A 20,449-nucleotide genomic window follows, 5' to 3' on the forward strand; every position below is an offset into this window, starting at 1 on the left:
CGATTATACGTGTGATCTTGTTACCTCTTCTTGGCCGATCTTTCCATATATACCATCCTTGCTTCTTAGTTGCCATAACGGCAGTGAGTGACCCACCACATCACCATCCCATTTCTGTGTGTGTGTTCTTAGTTGACAAGATAGCAGTGGGGCATAATTCAGATGCATGCAAAGTTCGTAAAGGGGCGCCCGCATTGGTGTAGCCATAAGGGGGGGGGGGTAAACACTCCGCCCCCGATATCGTACCCTTGGTAATGCATTTGGGAGAGGGAAAACGAGACTGGAATCCTCTCCTCCACGTAAAAGAGCTCAGAGCGTGTAATGCGGTGAAGTTCTGTTATGTAGGAGTGGAATGCACATGTACTGAACGTTAATGTAACACAAATGCTTTATATATATATGTATTGGGAGCACATCGATTGGACTGTACTTGACGAGTGTTGCACCTTTTCGCAGCTTTTGCTTCGCTGCCATATTTATCTTTCTCCTTCTTTTTTTCGGGGGTGGGGTGGGGGAGAGAGACTATATATAATCCGAGTCGTACAATATTCTGCCTAACGGAGATGTTGGCTCGTTTTCCATTTTGCAAATATGGTCAGGACGAACAACGGGGGACATGTTCGACGATAGCAATTTATCTACGCTAATTCCTGGACCGCAGTTCCTCGATGTGCCGGTTACTATTATATACCTCTGTCAGACGGGCACATGTACGGCCTTTAGGGTTACAGCATTAAGAAATGGATACGGCCTTCAGCTCTGGGAAGCTGCCAGACGGTATCCGTGAAGGCATTTTGCCGATGTTGTCCACATCGATAAACACATCTGCGAACGTTGAATGTAATGTAATGTAGTGAAGTCACATGTTTTTCACACTGAGAGTGCACGAAAACAACGTGTGGTTGGTATTTTGAGAATTTTGAAAATACAACACCAACCTATATTTGCTTTGAAGTGCTGTGGATATTTTTTTTTGAGTGGCGTCCGACTTTTTGGATGGAGACGACACGGTGCGATGCCACGTGCAGTGGTTCGAGGGTGTCACTACGAACTGAACACCTGAACAGACTAGATAAAAAGCGAAGCAAAGTCCAAAATGCAACAGAAGAACGCGAAAAAAAGATGACAGTACATTACGTCGTGTAAAAAAAAATGTTTTATTTCTAATTGAATTAAATGTGCTATATCCTGTTTATGGTGTGCTTGGTGACGAAGCTTGGGCAGTTTCGATGGAATGTCGCAAACTGTCTTGCGGTAACGCCGTTACCCTTCCATCTCAGTTTTGTCGCAGAGGCCGCGTTGCTGACCGTCTGGCAAGGAGTTAATGACAGTATGCACTTACGGCCATAACCGTTAAGGCCGTAAGTGCGCCCGTCTGACAGGGGTAATAGTCTCGGTTTCCAATAATCGTCTAAAGCGATGTTCGTGTCTGTTTCTCTCTGATACGGAGTGTGTGTCTGTTTTTATCTTCCAAGTTGTCGCCTCCTCCCAACTGTAGACGTCACCAGTCTTACACAACAACAGGGGAGGAGGAAAGAAGGGCGAAGGGCTGTATGGGGGGGGGGGGGTCGCACACTCACGTAGTTGTCTCCGTCAGCCTCCAGCCACGAACGGGTCTTGCTCCTGCTCCTCATCGTGAAAAGTGAGTTGCTGCTCTTGTTTGCCACTTGTCTTCCTTCCAACATTCTGCACAATGGGTCAAGCGGTATCTTTTGAAACACCTGAACTTTGTGCAATCCGTTGTGTATCTGGCCGCTTTTTTTGCGTAACATGTACGAAGCGGGGTTCAGAAACGCGCTGGACAGGAAGAAGGATGGTGTATGTATCATTAACGCCGCGAACGGTTGCTGGCTCCATTCCAGGAAACAAATATTTACCCGCATCATGACGATATGCAGGTTCTGTATGATACGGCTACGTCAGGGACGAGACTCCGGTACCTACGTGCATCCCCCCTATTCTTCTCCTTGTTGGATTCAAAGTGACGTGTTCCCATATAAGGGCAGAGTACGCTCTATATTATTGTTGTTGTCGAAATGTTGCTGATCGTTATATCAAAGGAAGGAACCGCCAAGACATTCCTCCCTGCTGCATGCTGCGTCTTAACATACCGTGGAAGTCAACCGCACGATATCTCTCCTCTAATTATAGCCATTAACTAGTGGGTAAAACGCCAAACAAATCGGTTACGATATAAATACTCGAATTAGCATTCAGAAGTTATAATTTCTTTTCCTTTATAATTGTCCACGAGATGAAGGTAGTAATGCAAGTAAACAACGTGTTTCTTCCTGCTTTTGAAAAAAAGAAAAAAACGAGAAAAAAAGAAAACACCAACTTTGCATTTTTTCTTTCTTTCTTTCTTCTGTATTTTGCATAGTATGTAGTACACCTGCCGACTCCTCTAAGCCGTTGCGACGGTAAAACCCGGCTCGTTCCATGTTCATCTGTACCACAACGAGAGGGACCCCCGTAAGGAGGGTGCAGGCAGAATACGACAACTGTACCTCAGAAGGCCCTGTGGTCACGACAATCTGTACTTCCCGGTGCCCCTCATCTATTCATAAATGTTGACTAGTAATCAGAATGCTCGCAAATATAGCCGAGCTCTTATGATTTGGAGGATGGTACAGTCACGTATGTAGTTTTCCTCCGTACCTATACACCATAAGAAGTCTGCCAAAGAGTTCGCGGAAATTGGAATGTCATATCATACAACTAAAGGAAGCTAGAGGAAGGGAGTTGCCTCAGGACAGAAGCCGCCGATATTTCGAATAGAGACTGTTCTTCTTCTGGCAGAGAAGAAGAACAGTCTCTGTTCGAAATATCGGCGGCTCCTGTCCTGAGGCAACTCCCTTCCTACATCTCTACCGGTTCGCTGAATTTCTACCCATCTACAACTAAAGGAAGCTCTATTTCGAAAAATTGATATGTTACGTAATTCTAAATTCAAAGGCTAAATTACTCCATGGTACCAAACATTTCATATACCATTGTATCAAGATAGTTCTGCAGCCTCTGAATAGATAGGATGCACACGCAACCACTAAACTTGCCACATGGTGCGAATATGCACTCACTACATGTACGTGTCCACTGAGAAAGCGAGCCTCGCGCAATGCGCATATGCGACATAACTAACTATTATTATACCGGAGCCGAAGTAAAGCCCTAGAAGAGTTAGAGCTCCTGTAACGGACGGACAGCATCAGCCGCGAAAAGGAGGCTAATTCTGGCTACCAGAATGGTGACGAGAGTGCCCAGGCCGGGACCCAATGATCTCCAATGATTTCCTCATTGACGTACATGCACGGGATTATAAATATGGACGCGTGACTGCAACAGGATGCATTTTTAGCACTTGCGTGTAGATGTGTAACTTGTAGTGGCACTTTCTATAGAGGGGAAGTGTCATTGACACAAAGTCCAGGTGCGATAATTACACCCATTGGCTTCCTGTTAAACTACCGTGCTCCAAATATGCGGCACTCATTTTGCTCATCTTCTACACATTCCCTTTCGCATATGTTTCCCACCGAAGCACACATATAAAGATAAATAGCTGAGGCTACCTAATGGTGGACGACACGCAAGGCACCTAATGCGCAGAAACAAGTCACCCATATTTCTGGTGGAGGCCGACGTTATGGAAATACGAGGGGTTCGATCTCCGGATCCGGTACACCTTAGCCTTTTCATGAACTAGCAAAGTTCGCCAATGGACCATTTCTGACAACGCGTATGCGCATGCCCAGCCCTTGATTCCGCCATCTTTGAGCGGAAAACATCGCCATGGACCCACCTGCGGGCGACTGTCATGTTCATTGTGGGGAGATAATGGGTTTCAAGGTTACGCGGACTTTTGAGGTCTGGTAATGAGTACAATGTGCTTTCACTCTTTCCGCATTTTTCTTCCAATCTTCTTTTGCTACTTTCCCACGCAACGTACGTACCAGTTCGTAAAGCGTCACCATTATTGAGGGGAAAGACACGACGTTCTGCATTCCATCGCCAGGGGCGACGCGAATATGGAAAAGGTCCATTGATTTCTGAGTGCCCTGGTGCGGACGAGCGAGAGTGTAAATATTATACGCCTTTGTCCTCAGGATATATGCCCTACATTTACATCCCGAGCCGCCGAATCAAAGCCAAGGCTGTGGCAGACGCGCTCCTCAGCTAACCATGCGAATAATACCGTGAAGGATAATGCCATCACGCTTCTGTTTCCTCGCATTACTTTCTTTCGGATGCAGGAAGTGAGTACGGGGTATATAAACGGGCTACTGGCGGTGGGTGCGTCGTATTGACGGATGTAACGGTTGATAGACAAGGAGGGTATACGTATTTACTACGTGATGTGCACGTATTGATAACTGGTGGTGAGTTGTCCAATCGCTCTTTTCTGTTTCTTTGTATTTTGCCACGTCTGAGTCACGTGGTACCGCGACATCCGCATTTTAACAACGCGTACTTGTCTTTCCCCTTCACGCCCTTCTTTGGATGTCATACGTACTTGAGGAAGCAACTTGGAGAGCGCGCTCATAGTATCTCCCTTCTGGTTTGAGGCATCGACATGTCTTCTGTATGAGATAATGAGTTACATCTAATGCAGAGAACCACAAGAAGTAAAAAAACCAGGAGTGTATTGAGGAAGATGCATCACACGGAGGAATAAAATACCGTGTTTTGCGGCGTATGGTGCGCACTGCTGAGAATTAACGGAATTTGAAAAATGACCGATGCATACATGCGGAACACGGAAGTGAGGCGCTGGTACTGCACGGGAACTGTAGACGCCATATGAACAAACAAACGTATACAACACAGAACAAGTATCTTTTTTTTTCGTCCCCGTGTCTCAACACCAAACTCAGGGATATATGCATGCTGTCATGATTACACCAGCTCGCTCGCATGATACTTTTACTATGCTCAACTTTATTCTCAAATGAGTTCACGACCACTGGACCAGGGCCACTACATCTCCTTAGGATATAACACGCACCGTTGAATCGCGCGTTCGGTGCGCTTGTCACAATGCATAACGCGCGCGTTATACACCAGAAACTACCCTATACTCAGAAATGTGGCTTTGTGCATAGTATGTACCCCCCGTACCCCCTCTATGACCTCTAGAACGATGCGATATAAAAGGACGTCATTGCCCCAGTGCTGGTGCTAAAATTTCTTTAGAATTGGGTTCGCGAATGGCTTGGAGCTCCAAAGAAATAAGGTAGATGGGTAGAAATCCAGCGAACCGGTAGAGATGTAGGAAGGGAGTTGCCTCAGGACAGAAGCCGCCGATATTTCGAACAGAGACTGTTCGAAATATCGGCGGCTTCTGTCCTGAGGCAACTCCCGTCCTACAAAGAAATAAGGGTTCGTCATCGCTATGCGCAGTGACGTCTCGTTATTTCCTTTCGCCCTCAAAGCGCGTGGACCTCTCAACTTTGCACCTCCACAAGCGAACACGTCTGGAATATGGTTACATGCCCACAGTATGCGTGATGAGTGATGGCTCTGTACAGCATAACCTACGAATCGTAGGCTATACGATTAACCGAGAGATATCATGGAAAAATGACGGCTCTGATGGTGCTGCGGACATCAAAAAGCGGAGAATCCAGCGATCCGATGAATGGAGATCGAACATAAGCCTCAGGTTCGGGATCTACCGATCTTTCGAACAGGGACTGCTCTTCTGCTGTAGACGGTTTGAAATCGTGAAACGTTTGAAACAATGCTGCGCAGTAAGGTCGAATAATTAAATAAATGAATCACGTGGCTTCCATGTCATCTCAGCTTTTATGAATCCACGATCACATGCAAAAAGTATACTTTCATATTGTCCTTTCGTTTGCCGATCCGTGTGTACGAGTGAAATTAGGATGAGGACTCTGGAAAGCAGCGTGCGTTTATTTCCTGACATCACCTGTGCTGTGCACTTATTTCCTTTATTTGTTCGCGAAATCTTCGAGACAGATGTTGGCATATGTCCCACAGAATGTGGCCAAAAGCACAGACCATCCTTTCAATGCCACAGGCCACTCGACCATGCGAGCCATGCGAGCTCTCAAGTTCTGGATCCGGGTATCGAGCGCTTGGTAGTTTCCCGCCAGCGCGAGGCCCGGGTTTGACGTTGTGTCCGACACATAGCTGACAGGTCGCTGAGACAAACACAACCAGCAGTTTAGCATGCTCGGTTGGGGGCTCACCTCTAACCAGTCTCAGAGCCATTTATAGGGAGAGTTTGGCAATTCTTTGGTCTTTTTGCCGCCTCATGGGAGGAGCTTATTTGGACGTTCTAAATAGCCGAAAAGAAAGTGAAGGATGCGAGGAGTGCTGTATCGCACAAATGTTGCTATTTCTTCCCTCTTCCTTAGGAAGAAAGCGAAGGAAAAAATTCGGAACTAACCGTGTTCAACAGAGACTGCCACCTCGGGCTCCACGAAAAATTTAAAAGTTTTCCGTGTCATGTTTCTGTCGATGTTGGCTGGCAATGGCGTTCTGAGACTGGATGTGTCCATAGCAACGTAGTAATAAGGGACGTCGAGATAACAAAGACAGTGTTGACATGACACAAAATAATGAGAAAATTAGCAGAGCTGTGCAGTTTGGGGCTTTTGCTTGTAATGAGATGTGCCGTTCGCTGCCCCAAAGCACATTACAAACGTGAAAGCAGGGAAGGATAACGGACGTATTTTGGTTACCGTTTCTATTTTCATTACTGCTATATTTTCGTTTCCGTTATCTGTTTCTGATACCGGCCCTTCAATTTCGTTTCCAGTAATGGAACCTGTCAGTGCCCTGTTTTGCCCTGTTTGTAATTTTACGTCGTTGGGATGCACACATTTTGCAAGATTAAAAAAGAAAAATGCAGGAACATGTCTTCAGTCTTCAGTCACTCGGAGTAACAGCAACTCAAGATGGGCGTAGCCTTCATTCAGTGTCGCATTTATAAGCACACGCTCTCAGTAGTAAATAATACCGTAATGGCCACGGTGAAATTAAAAAAAAAGAACGAAGTAAAAAATAAGTAACTAAATAGTAGGCTGTCATCCTCGTGCTATGGTGGAGTATAGTCATGTGTTGATGTAATGGAGTTATGAGGACTGGGACGAGGTAAGCGACGGATGCATCCTCGAGATCCAATATGGCGTTTTCCTTCCATGCTTTCGTGTAGTATTTAGAGTATTACAGGGAATGGAGTCATCAAAACAAAAACAAAAAAAAAAAAAAAAAATGAAAAGTCACTCAAATGTCATCACACAACATGAATAGTCATTAGAGAGATTTAGTAGATAGTACGCAAAGGCGATAGCGTACGCAACGGATAGCGTTGGTGGTTCTGCGCACTGGGCCAAACTCTCTTTCTGTTATGAGCGTGCGCAGAACCATCAACGCTATCGCTTACGTACGCAAAGGCGATAGCGTACGATGTACTAAAACTCTCTATTACCCGAATTCAACACCGGACCATAAATTCGTTTCCGTTTGTGTTTCCGGTAATGGAGGACCGTGGTATGCGTTTCCGTTTCCGTTATCGTTACCACCCCCAATTTCGTTAATATACCGTTTCTGTTTCCGTTACCATTACCGTTACCCTTCCCTGCGTGAAAGGAATACGGAGTCGCTAAGCACTGCACGTAAATGTAAGTTGCCTAATACTACTTCAGCCCTCCCTCCTTTAGGCCAGCAACGAGTAGACGCGTGAAAAAACTGCGAAAAGAAATATGGTGGAATTAATTATGACGTACACTGTTTGCGTTTATATGAACTGCTCCAAAAACTGGGTAACCTCGTCTTGCGTCATGACGTGACGGTGTTGTCAGACGACTTTTCTTTCTGCACGTGTATTCCCTCGTTGCAATGTCCTTGACGAGGCTATGCTCGAAATCTTATAGAAACTTATTTTAGATGGCACCAAGGTCGGAGAACCAGGCGTGAATAACGAGGAGATTGCAGACGAGTTACTTTGAAGCAATTAACAGAAAAGGGAGATAGCATAAAGGATGATGAAAGAAAGGCGGTCAATACATGTTTATTCGAAGAAAAGGAGGAAAGGCGTGGTCGAGTTGCTATTCCACTAAAACAATTAATAAAGGAGAAAAGAGAAAGGGTGCGTAAGGGGGTGCAACGTTCTTCAGCCTTTCTCGGATTCCCCATTCACTTTCTACCATATTCCCTACATATTTTAAAAACCTGGTAGAACGCCGCGAGGAGCTGTTCAATTTACATGAAATAATATCTCTTCGTTGGTAGGATTCAGCGGTTTCTATATGGTCGACGAGGTTAGATATTCGCTGTGGCTTTTCTTGTGAATCGTACTGCAGCGCTCAGAAGGCTGCTTTCAGTTTTTTGGTGATATCAAGATACCTCACTCCAGAATTTCTAATCTCATTAAACGATACCAAAATATATGGGGGTGGTTCAGTAAGTGACCCTCCAATAATTTATTTTCGAACAAAGAGGAAGAATATTCTGGGAAACAATGTATCATTTCTCCACGTATAGCCCCTGCCACCGCCTGATTTTCAATGCAGGCGCGCCATCGTTTGGAAATCTTTTGTTATGCTTCTGTATTTCAGCAGAGACTTTTGGACTGGTGCGGCAGTCATAGGCAGCCAATCGTGCACCGTTTCTTTCACGTCTTTGTTGGATACAAACTTGCGGCAGCCAAAATCCTCCTGGAGGCGGCCACAGAATATGTTTTGACGTTCACTGCCTACCTATAGGCATATAATGCTTAACAATAGCTCCCTCGTGATCCCAAAAACAAACTAAACTAAAGAAGACTTTCACAGCACTCGAATGACTTCGAAACTCGTTCGCTTCTGGTGGCGAGATGTGACGCCATTCTGGAGTGCTTACTCTTTTCGTCTCTGGTTGAAAGTAATATACTGTGTGAGACACGGTTGTCTAAAATAAGCACTCGTCGTTTATCTCATCTCAAATCTACAGGTGTCGCAAGAATATTTCTTTCGAGTAATGAACATATGCAGCACATGGTCCACCTTCAAATACAATATTAGCACAACACTTCCAAGCGCAACAGCGGTAATATGGGACGGCGAAGCACTGACAGGCGATTTTAGTTAAGCGTGTCACCGACAGCACGCAGCTTTCGTTACCAGCTACTATTGCTCCCCTTCCTCCTCATATGGTGTCTGCAATGAAAGTGCTGAACATGCATCGGCACGGACCCATTTTGCGGAAACCTTGGCATACTGCAGCTTCTCCCATGTGATGAAATCGGCTGGCCCCATACTCGTAACCAATAACTAGGCCAGCTCTTTGACAGTGATGCGTCTGTCGTGACGAATAAGATCATCCGTGGCCAGGGCCGGCGAGAGAAACTGCGGTCCCCGGGAACAACTTCGGACGAGTCCTACTCGGTCCCCCTCCTCAGTTCTCCTGGTGCTATAGTAACCGACGGGTTTTAGGTCGGGCGGGCTCCCGAAGAGGCCCGGGCTCTATCCTCAGCGGCCCCCCCGGCCTCCCGCCCGCGCTGTCTGTGGCACCAGCAGTTTCGGCCGTTACAGCTGTGTGCGGACGGCCAGGTCGTGCAAGTCGAGCACGTTAGTCTCGCCTCTTGCAAAATTACGGCCCCATTTGTACACTTGTTGTATGGATATGCAGGCACTACTACATTGTGCCTCTGTCCGGTGTTGGATGTCGGTGGATTTCCTTCATTCATGAGAAGACGAATACCCGACCGTTGCTCCTCCCAAGTGCAGCCTGTGATGCCATTTTTCATCAGTTGTAGCGTGCTTGCACATGCCCACGCGGAGGTCCCCAAAACACAACATATACAGAGTAGAAGACCTACACTACACCCGCAGCAAGAATATTAAGTTTGAAGTAGAGTTTGGAATTCGAATTAGAGCTTTAAGGTTATGTTTTAAACAACCTGTACGTACATAAAAACGTACATACAAAAGACTTGGTCTGCGTTGAGCGATCTACCCCCGTATACACCAGTGGTTCCGACACACCGTTCTTTGCTCCCTGCGCCCTTTTTAACCTCCATACTAACTCAAATGCAGTACACATAAAGACTGAAAATGCTTTATTGTTTCTTCCAAGTTTCTTGAAAGTTCTTGTTTGTTGATCTGGATCCCCTATAGATAGCTCTTCCAGTACCATGCACACTGTATACCTGCCATGAACTTTGTTTCTTCCTCATGTGACGAATTGTGCCTCAAATTAGAAAGGAATCAAACCGAAACAGGAACGTGGAGAGGAGGTCGCAGACATTCTTCCTCCAAACGCCACCACGTTAACGTCACTCTGCATTGGGCCGGCAACTAGTATAGACGACCCTATGTTTGCGAACATGACGTCACGACAAGACCGGTTCGAGGCTATATTTTGCTGGGGTGGGCAAGAAGCGGGAAAAACGCGTCGGCTGATAGGCCGAAAAAGCTGATAGGTGTCCACCAGCATGCATTGCGCGTTACGTAATCAATGACGTAGGGGTGCAGGTCGTCTATACCACGCCGGTCGCTGCCGCTGTGTCACATTCCCGAAATAACACAATGGACGACGATTCTGGATCTGAACAAATTCAGTGGCGATTTAGCGGTAAATGCGAGAGAAATGCGTTAACATTTAGTGCCTTTTCCGGTCCATACTTGGTTTCCGGGTAACCATTTCGGGTCTAAACCGGACTTCTGGTTGTCTACTTCTGGTCTAAACCCCACTTCCGGTTGTCGACTTCCGGTCTAACCTGACTTCGTTTTCATTTGCAGCCGTCTGGTGGACGCTTTGCACAATACTTCCAGAAGTTTCAAATTAAAAGAAGACACTGGTCCAGGATGTCTACTTGAAATAAATTCACATTAATACAAATGCGATTTCATCTGTTTCGGCGTTTGTCGATGTTGTTTTCTTCGTGCGGGCCGCTGTCATCGCCGCCATCTTGCCAACCCGGAACCCGCAGTGCGAGTAGCGAGAAGACGAAGAAGTGAACGGAAGCCACTGCGCCTGCGCCAACCCTCCTCGAAGTGTGTAATCATGTTCGCGAACGGGGGACACGTGTCTGCGTTGTTGATCTCTGTCGCCGAGACTCGCTTTGTCCGCACCTGAGAACGATCACAATCACTGCCTAATCACGATTGCACGCGATGTGGATCCTGTATCAGTGGGTTTTGGTATAAGACACAATTGAAAGAAACAGCGTTTAGTCGGCTTTCACGAGTCAGGGAACAGTGCAGGAATGGCTTGACTAATACGCTCTGCAAGTAACCGAGCGTTCTGCGCATATCTCCTCTCTCGGTTACTCCACTCGGGAAGCCCCATTGGCTACGGCGGCGCCCTCCCTCTTCCCTCTCACTGCCTCCTCTCATGCGCAGAGACGCACTTGCACAGCGTATGCAGCCGCCGGCTCTAAAGCGAAACGCACCGCCTCGAAAATATTGTCGCCACCGGCGTGCCAGCTCGGAAGATCTCTCATTGGCTGCGCATTATATGTATAAATATTTGGATGTTCATTGGTCTAAAAAACTGGCGTCAGTTTCCTTCGCGCTGATTGGGCGAGAGTCATTTGACTGAGGAGCGAGCATCCGAACGCGCGAACCGCTCAACGGAAGCAGTCGAACGGAGGAGAAAGAACGACATCGCGTCTGTCCGGCCACGCGTGTTCTCTTGGACTGCAACCGTTGTGCACGCAAACGCTACGGGGTAGTTTGAGGGTTTTGAATGCTTTAGATTTAGATTGTTGTGGCGAACTGCTAATGTGAGAACGGAATGGCACATCCACCTCATCATCGCAACAGCGGGAAGACGAACATGACATGGAATTCCTGCACTTCCAAAGGACGCAGAAATCGTCAGAGAGGAAGTCTGCACTCTTTCCGACGTACCGCAGGTGAACGGTAAGACAAGTTTGATTAGTTTTTTGTGACCGAAGGAAGTAATGCAGGTTTATCACGTTAAGTGTATTACGTACAACATTTACGAGTCACTCGGTATATTAGCGGCGTTTCATTGTGCAGTGCATTGCCGTAACTTGTACGTTTCTGATATGCCGTTAATCAAATTATGTGTGGTTATGCTAGTTGCCCCTCATGCGCGTCGCAGCCGTTCATTTACTGTGATCTAAGAACATTCGTGACAAATGCCTCGGTGTTCAAATACGAAATCAAGATAGATTGCCTATCATAGCAGTGATTTTCGTGCAGAGTTACGGATCATCAATATATTTTTTGTTTTGTTTTAGTTCTCCCGCAGCCACCGGCAACAACGACGCACATAGCTCAGCATTGGCTTTTGGACGGCCCTTGGATGTCGAAGCACCTAAAGCTCCAGTGAAGCCTGTTACAAGACGTAAAAAGATATGTACTGTAGCTTTTTCGAGGCAGTTCTCGAGGACAAATAAAGTTGATTTGTCATACACTATCGCTTTTTGATTGTCTGCTTCGGGACAGCATGATCGTTGCTCTACAGCAAGACAGCAAGCGCCTAAGACAAACCAACGGACGAGTCGGGTGGGGGCAGGGGGGACGAGAGGAGAGACGAAAAACCCGAGCAGAGAAGGGAAAGGAGGTCGGTCTGCGCATGCGCACTGGGCCTGAGCTTTTTTCCCCGCGCAGCAGCTCGGGGACGCTGTGAGTGGCTCTTCGAGATCACGTGGTTTGGGCGCCCGCCATTTTCCCTGGACCATTGCGTAAACGGCAGCTTCCGGCGGATGGCGTATACACGGTGACGTTGGTCGACCAGTGAGAGAAAGAAGCACTTCCATCGACGCTCGCTGGCCGAAGCCAGACTTTCTCAGGTTGCAAAAGTCGTTTTACGATTCCTCCTTTGTTTTCAACTCAGATATTTCACAACTGTGTTCGTGGTTGTGGGCATACCACAAGTTTGAAATCCATTTTGTTGCGAAGTCTTCCTTTAAAAATGTTTCACTCCCTGTACCCAAAACAGAAATCCACGAGTATTATTTATTCCTTGCCTTGGCCGCATCACCTACGATTACTGAAGTCAAAGAGGTGAATAAAAGCGCTCTGTGGTTGAGCGGGGGAACACTGACTCATCTACAAATATACATATTCTTTCATGAGCAATCCAGAGGATGCAGACTGCCACCTCGTTAATTACAGCACCGAATGAAAAGTTTTTAGCTGTCAAAGTGCTATGAAATTGTCGTGCGAATGATTGCGTCTTAGCGAATATGCTCCAGGAACGGCGAGACGGAACTCTGCTCAATTGCCTCTAATAATTCTTTTGCAGGTGCATAAATTCAATCAAGTACCATGCGTCGTTGCGTGTGCATCGCAGCGATCCTTGTAGCCTTGTATGCCTTCGCTGTCGCCCACCCTGCTGACAGTCCTCTTGTCAGGCAGAAGAGGCAAGGAGGATTTCTGGACGCTCTCAGCGGGTTTGGTAAATAATCTATGTTGTAGTTGTACATTGCGCATACGCACTGGTAGATAGCGTCAGACTGTCCTACGTTGCTGTTGGCGCAAAATATGGAAAGCTTCTAGCACTCAGATATGAGTGACCCAAAATATCGACTTTTAATAATACATTAAGACGAAGCAATCCTGCAGCGCGAGTCACAAAGCGCCGTAAGAAGGCGTAGAAGCACTAACCTGTTTCCCGTAGACGAATCTGGTAATTTCGGGGAAAACGACCTCTGTCGCCTACTTTGCATTTGAGGACCCATCCACATTTTAATTTACCAGACAGTTACTTAGTCTGAAATGTTACTTATAGGCAGTTAAGTACAGTTTCTCACGATTCCTTGTGTGCGGCCCACTATGAAAATCCCATCGTTCGGTGCGTGTCTTTTGATGCGAGCTGCGTCCCGTCCGGGATTATTCCAGGATATTTGGCACAGGAGAAAGCACTCGGGAAAGTCGGCATATTTTGCGCTCAAGCAGATCCGACGATTTCGGCAGTTATTTTAGGAACGTGTTTCTCGCTCCACAACTAAACATATTTTGAATATAGTTCAAAGGCAGGGGGCGACATGCTTATTGGTAAAAAAAGAAACGAAAAGAAAACGTACACCGGCACTACTAAATTCGAAACAAGTAAAAGCTTGACGTTTCGGGAACAATACTGGGGGCTTAATCGTTACACACGTTCAACTTAACGGCACGAGACAGTTGAACGAGTCGTTCAGGCTAACGAAACGAGCAACTTTATCGACGCTTTGCGTGGTCGCAATCTGTGCTCCTCGTGAAGCTTCTTCTTTGTGGTTATTTTGCACGTTGCGAGCGCTCACGTGTTGTGATGTCACCGCCCTGAACGAAGAGCAGGCTGGCAGCGAGGCTGCATCTTCTCTGACCAATAGGACTGTTTCATTTGTTCCGATAGCTCGCATTCTCGTGCTCTCATACATGCTCATTGCGTTCCAATGTTCGTTCCGAGGCTCGTTCGTCATCTTCTTTTTTTTTCCCGTCTCGATATATGGCTCGCTAGTCGTGTGAAATTAATTAAGAAACATGTACATCACTGTAAGGATAATCGTCGAGCTATACGCAAAAAAATGTAAATAATTTTCCTACCCTGACGATGGTGTCGGGTGAGAACTAGTGTGTGCTGAGTTCTAGTTCACGTGGGAGCCCGAGACCAGAAAGGAAAGACGTAGTGGTATCAGAAGTATCAAAAGAAGAAAGAGGAGGAGGCTGCCCGTTCTCCTCAACGTGTACACTTATTTCATTAACTTTATGTAACTTTTTCTTCAAGCATGGAAGTACAACGTGCAGCCTTACAGTCAGGCTTCAGTAACAGTGCGAACAGCATTTCTTCCCGGACGGACCAACTTTACAAAATCTATCTGGTCCAGTTCAAAGGCATCCTGACGCCTAAAATAAAATAAATTCGCAGTGCAACAGTTTTCTAGTGAGCTTGAACAGAACGTCAGTGAACTGTTTTAATCCCATGTTAGCAGTTAAGAGAATGTTATGAAACTATTCAAGACAATCGACCTCAGAAAATCCACAGAATCCTTTGCTCTTCCTTTCATTGCTACATCAACACTATGTCCGCAATGTGCTATTAAAGAGAACAATTCGAACACTACTATATGCATCCATTTCGCCTTTGTTGTTCATCACAACACCCGTAGCTATCAAGACGCAGTGAAGTACACGGTCACAAGTCCTCACAAACGGTGCGGAGAGCGTTTCTTGGCGGACGGAAGAACTTTACAGAATCTGTCTGGTCCAATTGAAAGGCATCCTGACGCCATGACGTCCATGGGGCACAGTTAGCTGCTTGTGTGATCGCCCAAGCGAAGAATCACTCCGCCATCTTTCTTGGGCAGCTTCAACGTCAGCGTGTCGTTACGAATAACGAAACGAATAAACTTATCGACGCCCTGCTGTGGCACAATCCCTGCTCCTCGTTTAGCTTCTTCGTTGAGGCTATCGTGCTCGTAACGAGCCGTTACATGTTATGATGTCACCGCCCTGAACAAACTACAGCTGCCGACGAGGCTGTATTCTTCTCGACCAATGAGGTTGTTTAATTTTGTTTGGATAGCTCGCATGGTTTGTCTATGGTTTGTCTATGGCTTGTCGTTGTCACTTCTTCGTGTTCTCTCTCGTCTTCATCTGCATCTTCTCGAGAATATCTCACAGCCCTCATGTAACCACTGGTGTAAATACGATGAAAGGGGGAGCATGTCATTTTGTACACAGTTGTGGAGCAATACATGTTCGTTTCTGCAGAAATTCCGTTTCTGCAAATCTCCAAATGAAGATGTTTCGTATTCTAACGAGTGGGTAGACCCACTCGTTAGGCAAACGATCTAATTTGATCGTAACTGGACCGAGAGATTACGCCCCTGTCACTTTAACGAAAAGAGCGCGTCATACACCCCGCGCTAGAGCTCCAGAGTGCCTCGCGACTCGTTAGACCATGAGCCATGTAGGCGATGAAGCCTGTGAGCACGTGAACACATTCGTTAGGCAGACGACACCGTCGGTCGTTAGGCGAGCAAGAGATTACGCCTTTGTCCCGTTAATGAAAAAAGCGCGTCACGTGAAACGTGTCACGTGTTCGTGTTAACGAGAGCTCCGCCCCTCGTTATCTCGCGAACGACGGAAGTGATTAATCCCCCTGGTCTCGTCATCAGAAACAAGTGTCTTAGCTGAACATAAAAGAACTGATGTTCTGAGGCTGGAACAACATAGAAGGGACAAATACATACAAAGCCTCAATCATCGTTAATGTCTTAGCTGAACTGGTTACTTATCTACTAACGGTAGGTAGCGGTCCGAAAGAGGGCCTGGGTGTTTGTTGACAGAATTGCTTACCTTTTTGATGTACCAAGATTCGAGTTGTGTATGTACTCCCCGTGATTCTTCACATGCTAAAATGTCAGGGTTATAGGTGAACTTTGTGTCCGGTTAGCCACACGTGGTCACATAGTTCTGTGGAATTTTTCGTCGATTTCATGATATACTTTCTATGTTCCTTCATTCTTGTGCTTGTTGTGTCACCGATACAGACAGCAGGGCATTCTTCGCAATATATCCTGTAAACAACTCCGCGTTCGTTGCCAAGGATTGCTTTGTCCTTCGGATGGCTCTCTAGTCCAAGCCTAGTCTAGCAGTTTCAAGTGTCCTCTGTGGCTTGAAACTTGTTTTTGTATTCGATTATGATAAACGTCGTCGTACGGGTTCTGAAACCCCTTTTATAAAAGGAATTGAGACAAAGCAACTTTCTGGTACTTGCTGCGTTTCTTTTTAGTCTTCTCGATGGCCTCCACATTCCATCTGGTGGTAGGCGTCGTTGATGAGAGTCCTGAGGTAGCACATATGTAGCACAAATTGTTCTTTATAATTTCGAGTTCTTTCGTTTTTTCTTGGTGGGTAGATGTTGGGTTCAAAGATCGATGGATCATGGATCGGACCACGGACCGTTTGTGTTGCTTGGTCCAGCTTCCGCTAAGGCCTTTTCTTCTCCATGGCCAAGTTCGCTTGTGTTGTCGAAACCGGACTTCTGATGGGGCAACTGCTGGTCTGCTTATACATATTACCTTTGAATTGGAAAAATGAATGTTACAAGCATATACCTTCAGCATGTCCAAAATGTTGTCCACCGTAAGATTTGTGCGGTCCTGTAGACTGTCATCATCGTTCAGTCGTTCTCGAACGGCCATTAGGGCGAAGTCATGCGGTACGTTGGTGACCAACGCAACAATGTCATAGGACACCATTGCCTCATCCTAACAAACGGAACGACAGAGCACCAAGTCACTGAATTCACCGGAATTTTAAACAGAAAAACCCTTTTCGTAAATTATGGGTGCAAGCAATTCTACCAGGAATCGGGATAATTTATAAGACGGTGCGCGTATAAATGAAGATGTGGCGGCCCGTGGAAGACGATGACGACGCGCCTCTGCTGCCACGCGCTACGGCGCTGGCACGGCAGTTCTACCGGCATCGTCCTAGCGTGAGGCTACATACATCTGCCCGCTGGGACATTCCATCATCGCCGGTCAGGACTCATGTAGAGGAACTCCACCTCCTCTACATTTGGTGACCCGGACAACGAACACCATGTTCGGCGTAATTCGGCCATTCACCATCCCAAATTCCTCGGCAAACCAGCAGCGAACCACCCTCTAGCAGGCAAGGCGCACCGGGACCACTGTTCTACCGGGGACCCGCAGGGAGACCACAGCAAGCTCAGTCTACGGCCTCCACCTGCTTCGCGATGGTCCTCCCCGGCACTTCTCTGGCGGCAACCGGCCTTCACGCTGTCGTACCGGTCGCGGTACTGTCGCCCACTCAGCAACTCAACACAATCAGCAACAAACAGCTCTCAACAACGATCACTCAACACACTCCCTCAGCAACAAGCAACGCAGCAACTCAACGCCACACAACGCACTCAAGCACCCAACCACTCAGCACTCACGACTCATCTCTGGAACCCGCCCGTATCCAGCGCCCTTGTTCCCGCCATGCCGCTGCTGCCTCAACAGCCACAATCGCAAGCCGTAGCTCCAATCGTCCACCATCCACGAGTCGTCCTCATTCTCCTCTTCATGGTATCGACGCGGACCTCAACCGCATGCACCGCTCCGCGTCTGAAGGGGGGAGTGATGTGGCGGCCCGTGGAAGACGATGACGACGCGCCTCTGCTGCCACGCGCTACGGCGCTGGCACGGCAGTTCTACCGGCACCGTCCTAGCGTGAGGCCACGACCATCTGCCCGCTGGGACATTCCATCATCGCCGGTCAGGACTCATGTAGAGGGACACCACCTCCTCTACAAAACAATAGGACGTGTGTGGCACCCGTCCTTATGAATGGCTAACGAGAAGATAAAGAAGAAAGGCAGCAAGGTTACAGAGAGTTCCTTACGACGAATTTTATCACAATAGAATATAAAAACAACTTTTAAGCCGCAGAGCACTCTTGAAGCCACTAGACTGGACTAGAAACTTGTTGAGCCATCCAAAAGGTGAGACAACCCTTGACAACGAACGTGGACTTGTTTACCAGATATCTTGCGAAGAATGCCCAGCTGTCTATATAGGTGAAACAACAAGCACAAGAATGAAGGAACATAGAAAAGATATCACGAAATCGACAAAAAATCCGACAGGACTATGTGACCACCTGTGGCTAACCGGGCACAAAGATAACCAAGATAATCCTGACATTTTAGCACAGAAGAACGATGGGGAGTACGTAAGCAATTCGAATCTTGGTACTTCAAAAAGATATTAGCAATTTTGTCAACATACACTTAGGGCCTCTACCGGACTGCTACCTAGTAAGCAGTTCAGCCAAGAGACTTGTTTCTGATGATGGAACCAGTACTGTTCCCGAAACATCAAACTTCCAGTTGCTTTGAACGTTGTAGTGCCGGTGTGCGTTTCTTTTCATTTTTTTCACTAAAAAAATTTTTCATTTACCGCGGTCGCCTTTTCTCCATCTCGATAATTTTCTTCTCCACACCTCATCTCATGTACCGACAATGAATGTCAACGAGGTAGGTCCTGCATTGCAGGGGCCGTTTGCATAAAAGTCGAGTACGAGACCCATTCATCATCAATAGCCTTCTCAGGGCACTCGCTTGGTGCGCGTGCAAAAAGTGCTGTCAAGGCTATTGGGGAATGAGTCTGAGACTCGTAACTCAACTTCTGGCACGCGAACCTTCACAAAAGATACACTTGTCCAACTGTGACGAAATTGTGTCTGAATGAAAAATTGGCGCTTTTTCCTGGTTCACCCATGGTTTCCCATGCCCTCTTCCAGGCACACAGGTGCAACAGGCAGCCAGCCAGTTCCCTAGCCAAGTGCAACAAGCAGCGAGCGAGTTCCCCAGCCGGGTGCAGGAAGCGGCCAACACATTCCGAAATTGGGCGAGCAACGTTGGACAGACAGTCTCTAGTGGGGCATCGGCTGCTTTACAAAGGATAAGGGGGACCTTCTCACCATCTTCACCATCTTCTTCTTCTTCATCACCTTCCATTTCTAATTCCTCCTTGGACTTTGTTTAATTACGTACGTCGTTGTTACTAAATTGTCACTATTTCGGTGCATATATTTCCGAACTCATCTTACATCCTGTCGTCTCGTAGAAGAGAATCCTTTCAAAACTCGAACGTCAGAGCCCGTTCTCATCCGCGTGTACCAAGTCTGTGAATAAAGAGAACCTTCTTCCTTTTCTATTTCGTGAAAAGGACGGTGAATTACAGGACGGTTACGGCCCGTGTAACGCGAAATTCGGTGTCAACTATACGTGTGGTGAAATGAGGCCGCATGAAAGTGTATCGACTATTGTTGAGTATACATAGAGAGTGACTTTTTCGGGTTAAATGCCTTTCTCAGATTCGGGGGGTAAAAATCGGGCGCTATTTTTAAATCTGTAATTCGGGTAGAAATCGGGCGATAATTGTACCTTCGGGTGTTATCGGGTGCTTTTGTTTCTCCTCTTGTCTATTATGTCCTTTTCTAATCTCTCCCTTTCTCTCTTTTGTTTTACTGCGGGATCGTGACCTTCTAGCGGCAATCCCCGAAGGCATAGACAATGTTAACACGCATGGGTGTATTTCTGGGATCGTATACCCATTCTTAGGTGTGTTACACGTGGCGACCTTTGTTCGTCTTCAGTGGAAACGTCACTTGAGTGTTTCATAGTGTGTGGAATTCGGGGACAAATCGGGTTTAACCCGAATCGGTCGGAAGTCAGTTCGGGGGGGAATAACCGGGCGGAATCGGATTTAACCCGAAAAAGTCACTCCCTAAGTATAGATCGTCCGCAAAAAATTCATGGAGGAACACCATTTTTCCTTTATTTTGTTCATTGTGCAACTTCGGAGACGCGTCTTTCCTTCACCGCCAGAGGGTGAAAGAGTACACTATCGTCTCTTGCGTCCTGGAAAAAGAAAACAGAAAATGCAAAAATGTTTTGTTTCCGCAAGGTGAAGCTCTTCTTCGATGCATGACCCCCTCACATTGGGAGTGAAATGAAG

General features: G+C 46.8%; 1 long non-coding RNA gene across 1 annotated transcript; it reads left to right on the top strand.

The window, feature by feature from the left end:
* Window positions 1-1,566: 1,566 nt before the first annotated feature.
* Window positions 1,567-19,636, top strand: LOC135399534 (uncharacterized). Its single transcript, XR_010424325.1, has 3 exons — window positions 1,567-1,642; window positions 13,231-13,383; window positions 19,230-19,636. It is a non-coding gene; the product is annotated as an uncharacterized LOC135399534 (long non-coding RNA).
* The last annotated feature ends 813 nt before the right edge of the window (window positions 19,637-20,449 follow it).

Source organism: Ornithodoros turicata, chromosome 7 (genome assembly GCF_037126465.1).
Source record: "Ornithodoros turicata isolate Travis chromosome 7, ASM3712646v1, whole genome shotgun sequence".
Classification (NCBI taxonomy): domain Eukaryota; kingdom Metazoa; phylum Arthropoda; class Arachnida; order Ixodida; family Argasidae; genus Ornithodoros; species Ornithodoros turicata.